The 13,000-nt window shown below is 37.6% G+C and overlaps 1 protein-coding gene across 1 annotated transcript in view; it reads left to right on the plus strand.

Annotated features, from left to right (window-relative positions):
- The first annotated feature begins 256 nt into the window (after positions 1 to 256).
- Positions 257 to 13,000, plus strand: part of klhdc3 (kelch domain containing 3) — a 69,461-nt gene continuing 56,717 nt past the window's right edge. Inside the window, exon 1 of the mRNA XM_077241955.1 lies at positions 257 to 349. The gene's annotated coding sequence lies outside the window, so the exon portion shown is untranslated. The remainder of the gene's footprint in view (positions 350 to 13,000) is intronic.

The following is a 13,000-nucleotide window of genomic DNA, read 5'->3' on the forward strand; positions in this document are numbered from 1 at the left end:
GAGTGTGTGTGTGAGTGTGTGTGTGTGTGTGTGTGTGTGTGTGAGTGTGAGTGTGAGTGTGTGTGAGTGAGTGAGTGTGTGTGTGTGTGTGTGTGTGTGTGTGTGTGTGTGTGAGTGTGAGTGTGTGTGTGTGTGTGTGTGTGTGTGTGTGTGTGTGTGTGTGTGTGTGTGTGTGTGTGTTTGTGTGTGTGTGTGTGTGTGTGTGTGTGTGTGTGAGTGTGAGTGTGAGTGTGTGTGTGTGTGTGTGTGTGTGTGTGTGTGTGTGTGTGTGTGTGTGTGTGTGTGTGTGTCGGCAGAGGGCGCCAGAGCTCGTTCATATCATTATTTTGAACATTAGCACACACAGAAGGTAAGAGGAGAAATTCTGCTCAACAAAATCAGCTTTTATTAACACCACATTCATATGTAATTCCTTTAATTACACATATAGATATATAATATATTCTACGCTGTTCATATTCTGCATATTTGTGTGTTTTAATCTGTCGGTTTGGGCTTCTGAGGGGGTTTAGCTTGCTTTAGCCCGGTTAGCCGGAGCGGCTAATAATGACCCTTGATACCGGACAGATTATTATTATCTTTCATCTGAATGTCATCTTTCGATTTTATGCCAAAATAGAAATGCGGTTTTGGTGAAAGGAATATTTTGATATGATCGTTTGAGCTGTTTGTGTGGAGAAGTTGATTTGACAGTGCTAATCGTGCTAGCACTGCATTTACAGCTGATTAACTCGATGTTGAATTATTTTATAAATTAAAATAAGTTTTACTGAACGAATGACTCTAATTTACGGTCATGGAGCTCCAGGATAAAAACTGGCACATGTATAATTTGTTTTACTACCATTAACTCTGATGTCCCAGCAAAAAATACGTTTCTTATATATATATATATATATATATATATATATATATATATATATATATATATATATATATATATATATACATATACAAAATCAGACACGTGACATGTATGATCGACAGACTGTGATCTAATGCACTTTAAATCTTTTGTTTTTCTGAAATGATGCTGTTTTAATAAGTCAAACCTTCGGGAAATTAAATATCATTGTTATAAACAGTAGAGTGAAATGATTAACTGCGTTTCTATTAATAATCTGTCATTTAAAGGTTAGAGGTCACCCTCTCAGAAGCGCCCTACAGTCACAGTGTGTGTTTGAGACGCAGCCGCGCGTCATGTGACCTGAGGATGATGATGATGATGATGATGTGTTTCTCTAAATATATTCTGCATGTGCCTCCAGAGATATGATTATATATTTATACTGTGCAGTTGCAGAGACTCCTAACGGTCTGAATCTGACGCGTCGTTCTTCACACACAAATATCACGGTTTACTGACTTTATCCAGAGATATTGTTGGTTTACAGAAGTGTCATTATTCAGATCAAGTGTTCTCTGTGGAGTTTGTCCATTTTTGATTTCCGATGAAAGTCTTTCTAGTGGTTGTGAAAGATAGAGAGTGTCCCAATGTTAGTAAAAGTGGAGCTGTTTCCCCTTGACTCTCTGTGCAGTGAGTGTGTGTGTGTGTGTGTCTGTGTGTGTGTCTGTGTGTGTGTGTCTCTATGCTCAGGACTTTTCTTATGTGTGTGTGTGTGTGTTTGTGTGTGTGTGTGTGTGTGTGTGTGTGTGTGTGTGTGTGTGTCTGTGTGTGTGTCTGTGTGTGTGTGTCTCTATGCTCAGGACTTTTCTTATGTGTGTGTGTGTGTTTGTGTGTGTGTGTGTGTGTGTGTGTGTGTGTGTGTGTGTGTGTCTGTGTGTGTGTTTGTGTGTGTGTGTGTGTGTGTCTATGCTCAGGACTTTTCTCGTGTGTGTGTGTGTGTGTGTGTGTGTGTCTATGCTCAGGATTTTTCTTGTGTGTGTGTGTGTGTGTGTGTGTGTTTGTGTGTGTGTGTGTGTGTGTGTCTATGCTCAGGACTTTTCTCGTGTGTGTGTGTGTGTGTGTCTATGCTCAGGACTTTTCTTGTGTGTGTGTGTGTGTGTGTAAGTGAGTGTGTGTCTGTGTGTGTGTGTGTCTCTATGCTCAGGACTTTTCTCGTGTGTGTGTGTGTGTGTGTGTGTGTGTGTGTGTGTCTCTTAGATGCACTTTTATGATGATAGATGCACTTTTATGCTGGACGGATGCACTTTTATGATGGACAGATGCGCTTTTATGATGGACAGATGCACTTTTATGATGGATAGATGCACTTTTATGATGGACAGATGCACTTTTATGATGGACAGATGCACTTTTATGATGGACAGATGCACTTTTATGATGGACAGATGCACTTTTATGATGGACAGATGCACTTTTATGATGGACAGATGCACTTTTATGATGGATATATGCACTTTTATGATGGATAGATGCACTTTTATGATGGATGGATGCATTTTTATGATGGACGGATGCACTTTTATGATGGATGGATGCACTTTTATGATGGACAGATGCACTTTTATGATGGACAGATGCACTTTTATGATGGATATATGCACTTTTATGATGGATAGATGCACTTTTATGATGGATGGATGCATTTTTATGATGGACAGATGCATTTTTATGATGGACGGATGCACTTTTATGATGGATGGATGCACTTTTATGATGGATGGATGCACTTTTATGATGGATGGGTGCATTTTTATGATGGACAGATGCATTTTTATGATGGACGGATGCACTTTTATGATGGATGGATGCATTTTTATGATGGATGGGTGCATTTTTATGATGGACAGATGCACTTTTATGATGGATGGATGCACTTTTATGATGGACGCAGGGAACTACACTGCGACCAAAATGGTCGCATATGCGACCTTTTGAAATGCCATTGCGACCCTAATTTTTAATGTGTCGCAAATGTATCACTGATTATTTTTTCGTACCTATGTTTTTAGGCAATATGCTATGCTTTACTATGAGCATTTATTAAAACAGAAATGTGTATTTTAAGAATACGTTTTATAACGTGCTCTGAGCATTCAACACATCAAGTTGGCTTCAGCCCCGCGACCGTTACTTAGATTAAAACGTACCATTGTATCAGTGCTGCGCGAGCTCTCTCTCTCAGAAACACGGGCGCGCGCACACAGAGAGAGAGAAGATAATTGTAAAATGAAAATTGGCTATAGTTTAAATTTTGTTCTTGCTTGTTTTTTTTCTGTCAAAATGTCAGAAAGCATTTTGTATTATCCATCCGTGTTTTTAAAATTCGTTAAATGACGGCCGTTTTACTGCTAACACAGCCCTCATTATAGGCCTATGTCGGATTCATTTAACTTATACTTGATATTATTTTTATAATAAGTGATTTGTTATGCTATTATTGGACTTCTTTCTATTCATTGTCAACTGTTTTCTATAAATATGTTTGTATTGGCTAACATTTATTCAGCTAATGCGTGTCCTGTTTAAAATGTGCAATGTTCAAACGCAAAGACAGCACGTCACAAATAGAAGCCGTTTTCCCTGGATATTGGAATAATAAATACAACACTTTTTTGTTTCAGCATTTTTTTTTTTACTCTTTTCTAGGGGTTTCTTAATTTTAGACAAGTTGACCAGCACACATTATATGCAATGCAATATAATGCATGCGTGTCCTATGTGTGACATATTTTGCACACAGGTAAAGGTGCCCAATATCAGTCATTTCTAAAGTAAAAAAAAGAAAAGAAAAGTGTTTTTAAAAATATCTCTTTATTTGATTATCAGTAAATTTGTTTTCTATACAGAGATATCGACCATAACAGCAATATTAATATCGGTTATCGGTATCGGCCACAATTTTCACATCGGTGCATCACTACTTACGAGTTCACGAGTCTGCCCATCTGTGCAAACCATAGCATGTTGAAATCCATTTTGCTCTTTATTGTGTACAGTATTTTCTATTGCAGTAAATCTATCCCAACCAATGTTAAAGAAAACAAAAACAAGGCGGCATGTGGTTTAAAACATGGCAAGTAAAATAAAAAGCACATCTGTATGCAATACAGTTTCATTATTGTTCATTATTATCCAGAGCGGCTTACTATAAATAATTTGTGCGACCAAATCATATTTTGCGCTAGTAACTGAAAAAGTTAGTAGCGCAAGTGCCACCAGTGGAAAAGGTTAGTGTAGTTCCCTGGGACGGATGCACTTTTATGATGGACGGATGCACTTTTATGATGGATGGGTGCACTTTTATGATGGACGGATGCACTTTTATGATGGATAGATGCACTTTTATGATGGACGGATGCACTTTTATGATGGATAGATGCACTTTTATGATGGATAGATGCACTTTTATGATGGATAGATGCACTTTTATGATGGATGGGTGCACTTTTATGATGGACGGATGCACTTTTATGATGGATAGATGCACTTTTATGATGGATAGATGCACTTTTATGATGGATAGATGCACTTTTATGATGGATAGATGCACTTTTATGATGGAAAGATGCACTTTTATGATGTATATATACACTTTTATGATGGATAGATGCACTTTTATGATGGATAGATGCACTTTTATGATGGATGGATGCACTTTTATGATGGATAGATGCACTTTTATGATGGATAGATGCACTTTTATGATGGATGGATGCACTTTTATGATGGATAGATGCACTTTTATGATGGATAGATGCACTTTTATGATGGACGGATGCACTTTTATGATGGATGGATGCACTTTTATGATGGACGGATGCACTTTTATGATGATAGATGCACTTTTATGATGGATAGATGCACTTTTATGATGATAGATGCACTTTTATGATGGACAGATGCACTTTTATGATGGATGGATGCACTTTTATGATGGACGGATGCACTTTTATGATGATAGATGCACTTTTATGATGGATAGATGCACTTTTATGATGATAGATGCACTTTTATGATGGACAGATGCACTTTTATGATGGATGGATGCACTTTTATGATGGACGGATGCACTTTTATGATGGACGGATGCACTTTTATGATGATAGATGCACTTTTATGATGGACAGATGCACTTTTATGATGATAGATGCACTTTTATGATGGACGGATGCACTTTTATGATGGACGGATGCACTTTTATGATGGATGGATGCACTTTTATGATGGATGGATGCACTTTTATGATGGATAGATGCACTTTTATGATGGATAGATGCACTTTTATGATGGATAGATGCACTTTTATGATGGATAGATGCACTTTTATGATGGATAGATGCACTTTTATGATGGATAGATGCACTTTTATGATGGATGGATGCACTTTTATGATGGATGGATTAGGGCTGGACAATAAGTCAATATCAATATGTATTTTTTTCAATCAATATTGTTTTTTTTTCCGATAACGGTGATATGATTTTTAAACACATTTTCGATATTTCAATATAACTGACGTTAGGCGCACAGCCGTCAGAAAGAGCAGAACACAATTGGCTACTTTCGTGATGACGTACAGTGTACACTACAGACACGCAGCCAGTGCTCAGCTCAGCACTAGTAGCAGATCTCCAACGCGGCACGTTTCAGCTACAGAATGAGCGCCCCTGACCGCAATACAAATGTGACTGAACGAGCTTCCACATGTGAGGAGAAAGCAGACGAAATAGTTGATAAGAGAGGAAAGACTAGTTCAGTGGTATAAATTCAGTGGTGTTTCGGTGTTTCAGCGTGCTTTAAAATGTGCCGGAGAGTGACTGCCGACTAGCAGCGGTAACACATCAAACCTGTTCCCACCCGACCCGATAGAAGCAGCACAAACACAACTTTAACCGACACAAACGAAGCACAAACAAACGAGACTTTTTGCGTGAATCTGGAGCATGTGGGGATGCTGAGTGACCTCAGAAGGACCAATACATATGATTGTAATGTCTAAGAAACCGAAACTTCACACAGTGATTGACAGGGCGGGACATGCTCGGCTCGGAATGTAATTTCAATTTGCACATTGAATTTTGCTACATTTATCGCGGGACATTTAATGAAAATGCAATCGCAAGTTTCTTAACTCTGAGTGTAAATGCAATTAAGAAAAATAACATTTAAATGATGTTCAACATTTTAAACATATCTAATCATATCTGTAATACATTTTAATTTTGCAACTTATAAAATGTTAAAATATGTATTCGATTTACATATTAAAACTAGTGTATGAAATGGCAAATGTAAATTATAGGAGTGTAAATACTAATCGATTCGTATCGATGCATCGATTATACAGCCGACGATTCGATGCATCGATGCGTCCGCAAGAGTATCGATTAATGTGTTTGTTTTGCCGCCTGTCTATTTTCAGCATCCGCTCATATGCGTACAAACGAGTGTTGTTATGCACTGGGCTAACGTAACTAAACTGCCAGTGTGAAAGCACCTTCAGTCACTTAGTCGGCGAATTCCAAGCTAGCAGTTATTAGCGTAAACAAACAGGCGCTAACATGTACAAAAGGCTACTTCAACAGCTTACTAGAAAGTCTAGGGTGCTTTCACACCAACTCGGAACGGAACGGGCACGGTTCGCATGAAAAATCGCTAATTATGTAAACGCTGTCTGTCACGCTGACCCTGGTGCGCACTGGATACCGAACCCGAGACTGCCTGGAGGAGGTGCGCTGAGTTCGGTTGCACTCGAACCGTGCCGCGGCTCGCGTGAATGTGAAAGCATCACGGACTCGTGTGCGCACTTGTTCAGGAAGTAAGTGACCTGCGCATGCTTTTTAGCTGATTATGATGTATTTAGTTAAATAAAACACATGTAAGGGCTGAAAGTGTTGATAATTTACCTTGGATAAGAGCGAGAGAGAGTCTGCAGTGTATTCACACACACATAGCGCGTGGACTCAGGGCATCACATTAATGGAAATCCACTGTCTCCTGCGTTTGCAATCAGCAGAAAGCCAAATGCGACACACAGTAAACCGGTGTTGTTCACTCAGCTGTGCATAATAGCACCAAATAAAATAAAAAACACAATATATTGACCCGCGTTTTGTTTTCTATCATGTGTCGTGCACGTTTGCGATGACGTAAGATGCACAGAAACGCACCAGGATTCGATAGAATCAAGTTTTGGACTGTATGTAACTGTTATATTTGCTGTTCTACTTGCAGTGCATTGAGCACAACATACACATTATGTGAATAGAATACTGTTCCTGTATTCTCAATAAAAGGCAAATTATAAACATTTTTGTTGATTTATTTGAAACTTAATAGATATCATGTAAAAATATCGATTATTGAATCGTATCGAATCGTATTGTATCGAGGGGGATTTTGAAGTATCGAAAATAATCGAATCGTTGGCTTAAGTAATCCAACGATTTCTTAAGAAATGTAAATTTAAAAACAGAAATGCATTGTCATTTTGCATATTACATTTCAAATTGAATATTGCTACCCAAATGCTTTCATAGTCTTGTAGGGATGGGGCCGATCCGATCCAGTATCGGTATATCCGGATCGGGTATCGGTCAGACGAGGCCGATCTAAATCCGATATTGTGTGTTTACTATTGTGTTATTGTTATATAAAGCACCATTAAGTGTTCGTGCACCATATTATAAGTGTTCTGAAGCCATTCTATAGTTTAATGTGAGATAGAAATGAATATTTAAGTAATTACATTCAAGATCACGTAAACTTTTCCCTCCGCTGCGGCTGTCAATCATTCTTCATTCAGCATTTCAACAGCGCGTCGCGTTCGATGACAGTCAACTCGATGAAACTCTCCAAGATGATTCAATTACTATTATTATACTTGATCTGTAGATAAAGCTCTATGGTTTCGGATAAAATGACTATCTTGCTGGACTTGCTGTACCTAATCATGTTACTCTTTACCGTGTGTCTGTTAGATCACAACACTGGAGAGCACTATAATCGTTCTTCACGCACACAGTAACTGAAATTTAAAACTGTTAAAAGAAAAGGCTGAATAAACTATTGCATAGATAGATACTGTATAATATGTAACAGGCAAGCCTGTTACAAAATCTTTTATCTGCAGTCTTTCTTCCACACCGCTAGGGGTGCTATGGTTGCTAATTGTGCTCCTTAAGTAAAGGTGGGTTTGTAGAGGAAGTTAGCAGAACAGCAGCAGCAGAAAGCATGGCTTACCTGCACTTGTGCTATGTCCTGGTTGGGAAATGTTCCATTGCAAGCTCAACTTAAAAAGGACTCTTTATAGATGACTTTATCATTGCATGTTGCAAACTGAATATGGATTAAAAGCCCAGAGGGATGTAAGCTTGGGACTTTTGGCTTACGACTGTTCCTGATTTGGAAGAGTCTGATGCATGAGAACTGTTATCTTTTGGAGTGAATTCATCGCAAATGGTTGGATTATTCATCTACTAAGGGACTGCTTCAACTTTGGACATTGTTTAATGACTTATACCACCAGATGAGACTTACATTCATCAATTTACTGTTTATTGAATTATGCAATCTATTGACCAAGTCCTGTAAAATACTTATCCGTTACATTATTTTGCTTATTGTAGTTAATTTTCTTTTTCTTGTATTTACTTTTTGGGTGTTGACAATTTTTGTTGTTTGCATGGAATATAAAAAAGATAGTGTTTATTCATTTGGGGAGCATCTTTCCTTATTGAACAGCGATTAGGCAAACTGAATCCCCCATTATTGCGTTGTATAACTTTGTTTTGCATTAAAAATACGAGACGGTTATAAATACACTACGCATCAATATGTCTTTCCTTTGTGCTTTAAACTTTTCAATTCGGACTCGATGCGCTGCGACTCCGTGTTGCTTCAAGCGCATCATCCTGCGCTCGCGATGCGCAAAGCGCTGTGTGTCGCACTGTAATGCAGCCTTTCATAATCATATCATAATACTTTTGCGCAATGAAAGATTATTAAATGCCCCATCTATCATATGTTGCTGCCTCAATAAACAGCTGTGCTATACATTTAAAAAAAATTTCTTAATTTTATAGTAGCTAGACTATATAAATAATTGATCTTTGTGATTTTTGTTATCTTGTTTTTCATGAATGTATTTTACAACAATACAAACAGCAATGTGTAACGTTTTACCAGATTTAGTGCCGGTGCCTACACTTATTGTCTCTTATTTGTTCTCCACTAAATAATGTTTTTTTCCACTGTATATGTCCAGATTTTATACAATTATTATGCACTCATACTTTTTTCTAAACTAAATTTCTAATTTCTAGATTTCTAATCTAGTTTATAATATAATTTTTGTCATAGGTTAGGTTATGATAATTTTTTTTATTTGTTGTTTTTCTTTATAATGAAGTTGTCTGTATTAAGTAGATTGTGTTTAACACACAAAAGAGTGATTATCATTTCAACACAGAGTTCTAGAAATTCTACTTGATTTAAAAAAAACTGCGCTGGTATCAGATCCGTATTGGTCGATACTCAGAAAGTTTGGTATAGGATCGGATCGGTTCAGTTCAGAAAATATGGTATTGTTACATCCCTAAATGTAATAAATATTGACGTGACAATCAATTTGAAACACTTACAGTTGCATATTTATTTTCAGAATGGGATTTTTCCTGTTAATCCTGTTTTTCTGACTTCCTTTTCTAACCTTATACTTACCTCAAGTTGCCTTTTGGGACATACATGCATACATGCGTACATATGTCAAGTCAAGTCATCCTCATTTATATAGTGCTTTTAACAATGTAGATTGTTTCAAAGCAGCTTTACAGAGATAAACATATAATTTAAGGTAACAGAGATTGGTTTGGTTTTATAGTGGCTCTTGAAAAATGTTTTTTTCCAGCTAAATTTAGTTTTGATTGATTCGCTTCCGTCTAAATGATCATTTGTTATTAAGACGACACCGTTCTCTCTAAACAGACTTTAAACGTGAACCTGTGATAGACGCTGATGGCGTTCACATGCGCATTAAGAATTGATTCTATAGTTATGTACGTTTGAATATATGTGCGCAGGTTTGTTATTCCTTACACACCATGCCTAAACAAAATACTTGTCTATAAATTTTGATGCAGAATTTTTATTTTATCTTATCCCTTTGGGTAGGTACGCGAACCGAAAAATTCCACAAGGCTTTATCTGTAGAGTGGTATAGGGATCCTGCATAGGGAGAGGCTAGTTGGCACTTCAGCACTGCATTGTCATCGGGTCCAGGCGAAAGTCCTTCGTCAGATCTGGAAACGGCCTGGATCCGGCAGGCTGCGGGAAAACCTCGGGATAAACAAAGACACTAAAATTAGCGTAGATGCCATTCTTCTTATGATGTAACGAGTACATCAGGATTTAAGGGAAGTGTTCCGGCTGACCTAATCTAAGCAGCCTAATATTGAATTATAGAAGTCTATAGAGTGTTATGTAGGGCTGCTCGATTATGGAAAAAATCATAATCACGATTATTTTGGTCAGTATTGAAATCACGATTATGTAACACGATTATTTTACATGACTTTGGGAACGTGTTGCATTTATTAAAAGACACCTTTCAACAACTCTTAAAAAAAATCTAAATGTGAACATTTATTGTACTTTTTGAACTATTAAACCGACTTGCAAACTCACAAGTGGTGAAAAGGGTTACATGTTTACAAATTAATTTGTTGTAGGGGGTCACCAGGGCGTTTTTTGCCTTTATAAAGGACAATTTATTAAACCTTACTAAATATATGTGTTATGTCAAATTCTTACATTTGATCAAATTCAGTTGTAATAAAAAGGGCTGGTATCCATTCAATTAATTTACACTGCAAAATTACAACTTTAAAAATATTATGAGATTAAAGGGTTAGTTCACCCAAAAATGAAAATTAAGTCATTAGTTACTCACCCCCATGCTGTACCAACCCCGTAAGACCTTCGTTCATCTTCGGAACACAAATGAAGATATTTTTGATTAAATCTGAGAGGTGGATCACTGCTACATAGGCTGCCAGAGGGAATGAAACTTGACGGCCCAGAAAGTCATTAAAGAACATGTTTAAATATTCCATGTGCCTACAGTGGCTCAACTATAAGTTTATCAAGCGACAAGAATACTTTTTTTCCGAAAATAAAACATAAATAACGACTTTATTCGACTATTCCTTTTCATTCCTTGTGGGCCTGAGACGAGAGTTCAAGAGATTTCCACGACGCATGCGCGAGAACTGAACAAGAAGTATTAGAAGAAGAACGTCCTCTTCTCAGCCTATGTAGCAGTGATCCACCTCTCAGATTTAATCAAAAATATCTTCATTTGTGTTCCGAAGATGAACGAAGGTCTTACGGGGTTGGTACAGCATGGGGGTGAGTAATTAATGACTTAATTTTCATTTTTGGGTGAACTAACCCTTTAAAACAAATAATAAAATAAAAAATAAAATCAATGATACTTTTAAACAATAGGTGGCGACAAGTGACCGTCTTAATAAATGAATCATTGACTCATTCATTAAAACGATTCGTTCAAAATAATGAATCATTCAGTAACAAAACACAGCGCTTAGAGATGCTTTTCTTTTGTAACAATTTTCGTCGGTGAAATAGAACAAAACCAGTCAATATTGCATCTAAAATGTAAGTTACTAAATATAAACTAGGCTAGCTGCTACTTGTTTACGAAACTATCAATTCAATGTAACATTTGCAATCGTGATATAGAACAGCCCTTAGTCGTGTTATGTTACTTAACTACATATGTTAAAAAAAAACTCAACATTTCTACCTCATTATGTTTCTTCTGTGAGTTTTTGTGTGAGCTGTTAGGCTCATTTGTTTTTGATTTCTCCACTAATGTCTCCCTCACAAATAGACAGGCAGCGCAGCTTCCAGAAACTATCCATTACCGATCTCTGTTTACACTCTGACTGTATAAGATCAAAACCATCTCGCGTTTCGATCGGTCGGGCAAGTAAAACTCTTTAACTTCAAACTTAAAAATCCCCTTTTCCCGGACAAGCAGACAAGTGTTGATGTCGCTCCCTGTGTTCATTATCGATTTGTTTCGTGCTGTAAAGCGGAACAGATGATCAGTTCATGTGCGCTCGCGCTGCCGTTCGCTTTAACTGAGGCGCTACAGTGATCGAGCAGAGATCTGCGACAGCTCGAGATACGTCTATGGTCTCACTCCAGTCTATATTAAATTAGCCAATTGTTATTGTGAAGTTTATTGTGCTTGCAGTTTATGACTGAGAGAGTTTATGGCTTCGGGAGAGGCGGATGTGCGCGTGCGCGAGTCATTCAGAACACAGGACAAAATAATCGTTTTTAGTCGATTGTACTATTTTGGAGATCGTTGGGAGCCAAAATCGAAATTGAAATCGAAATTCGATTAATTGCACAGCCCTAGTGTTATGTGAATGCCAGGTCAAAGAGATGTATTTTTAGTCTAGCTTTGAACTGACAGACTGTGTCTGCTGCCCGGACAATGTTAGGAAGATTGTTCCAGAGTTTTGGTGCTAAATAGGAAAAGGATCTACCGCTAGCAGTCGATTTATATATTCTAGGTATTATCAACTGGCCGGAGTTTTGAGATCGCAATAGACGTGAAGGACTATAATGCGTTAAGAGCTCGCTCAAGTACTGCGGAGGTAAACCATTTAGTGCTTTGTAAGTAATCAGCAATATTTTAACATTTATACGATGTTTAATAGGGAGCCAATGCAGTGTTGACAGAACCGGGCTAATATGGTCGTACTTCCTGGTTCTGGTAAGAACTCTAGCGGCTGCGTTTTGAACTAGCTGTAGTTTGTTTATTAAGCGTGCAGGGCAACCACCCAGTAGAGCATTACAATAATCTAGCCTTGATGTCATGAACGCATGGACTAGTTATCATACTTGCCTGTTGAGAGTAGTTTATTGCAGCATCATATAAAATCAACAATAATGATAATAATAATATTAAAGCAAACACAGCTCTGGTATTGGAATAGTATCGGTATCGGCCGATATCCAAATTCAGGTATCGGGATCGGATCGGAAGTGAAAAAATGC

This window comes from Siphateles boraxobius, unplaced genomic scaffold (genome assembly GCF_051911475.1).
Source record: "Siphateles boraxobius isolate OS27281-9 unplaced genomic scaffold, OSU_SipBor_1 249, whole genome shotgun sequence".
Classification (NCBI taxonomy): Eukaryota; Metazoa; Chordata; class Actinopteri; order Cypriniformes; family Leuciscidae; genus Siphateles; species Siphateles boraxobius.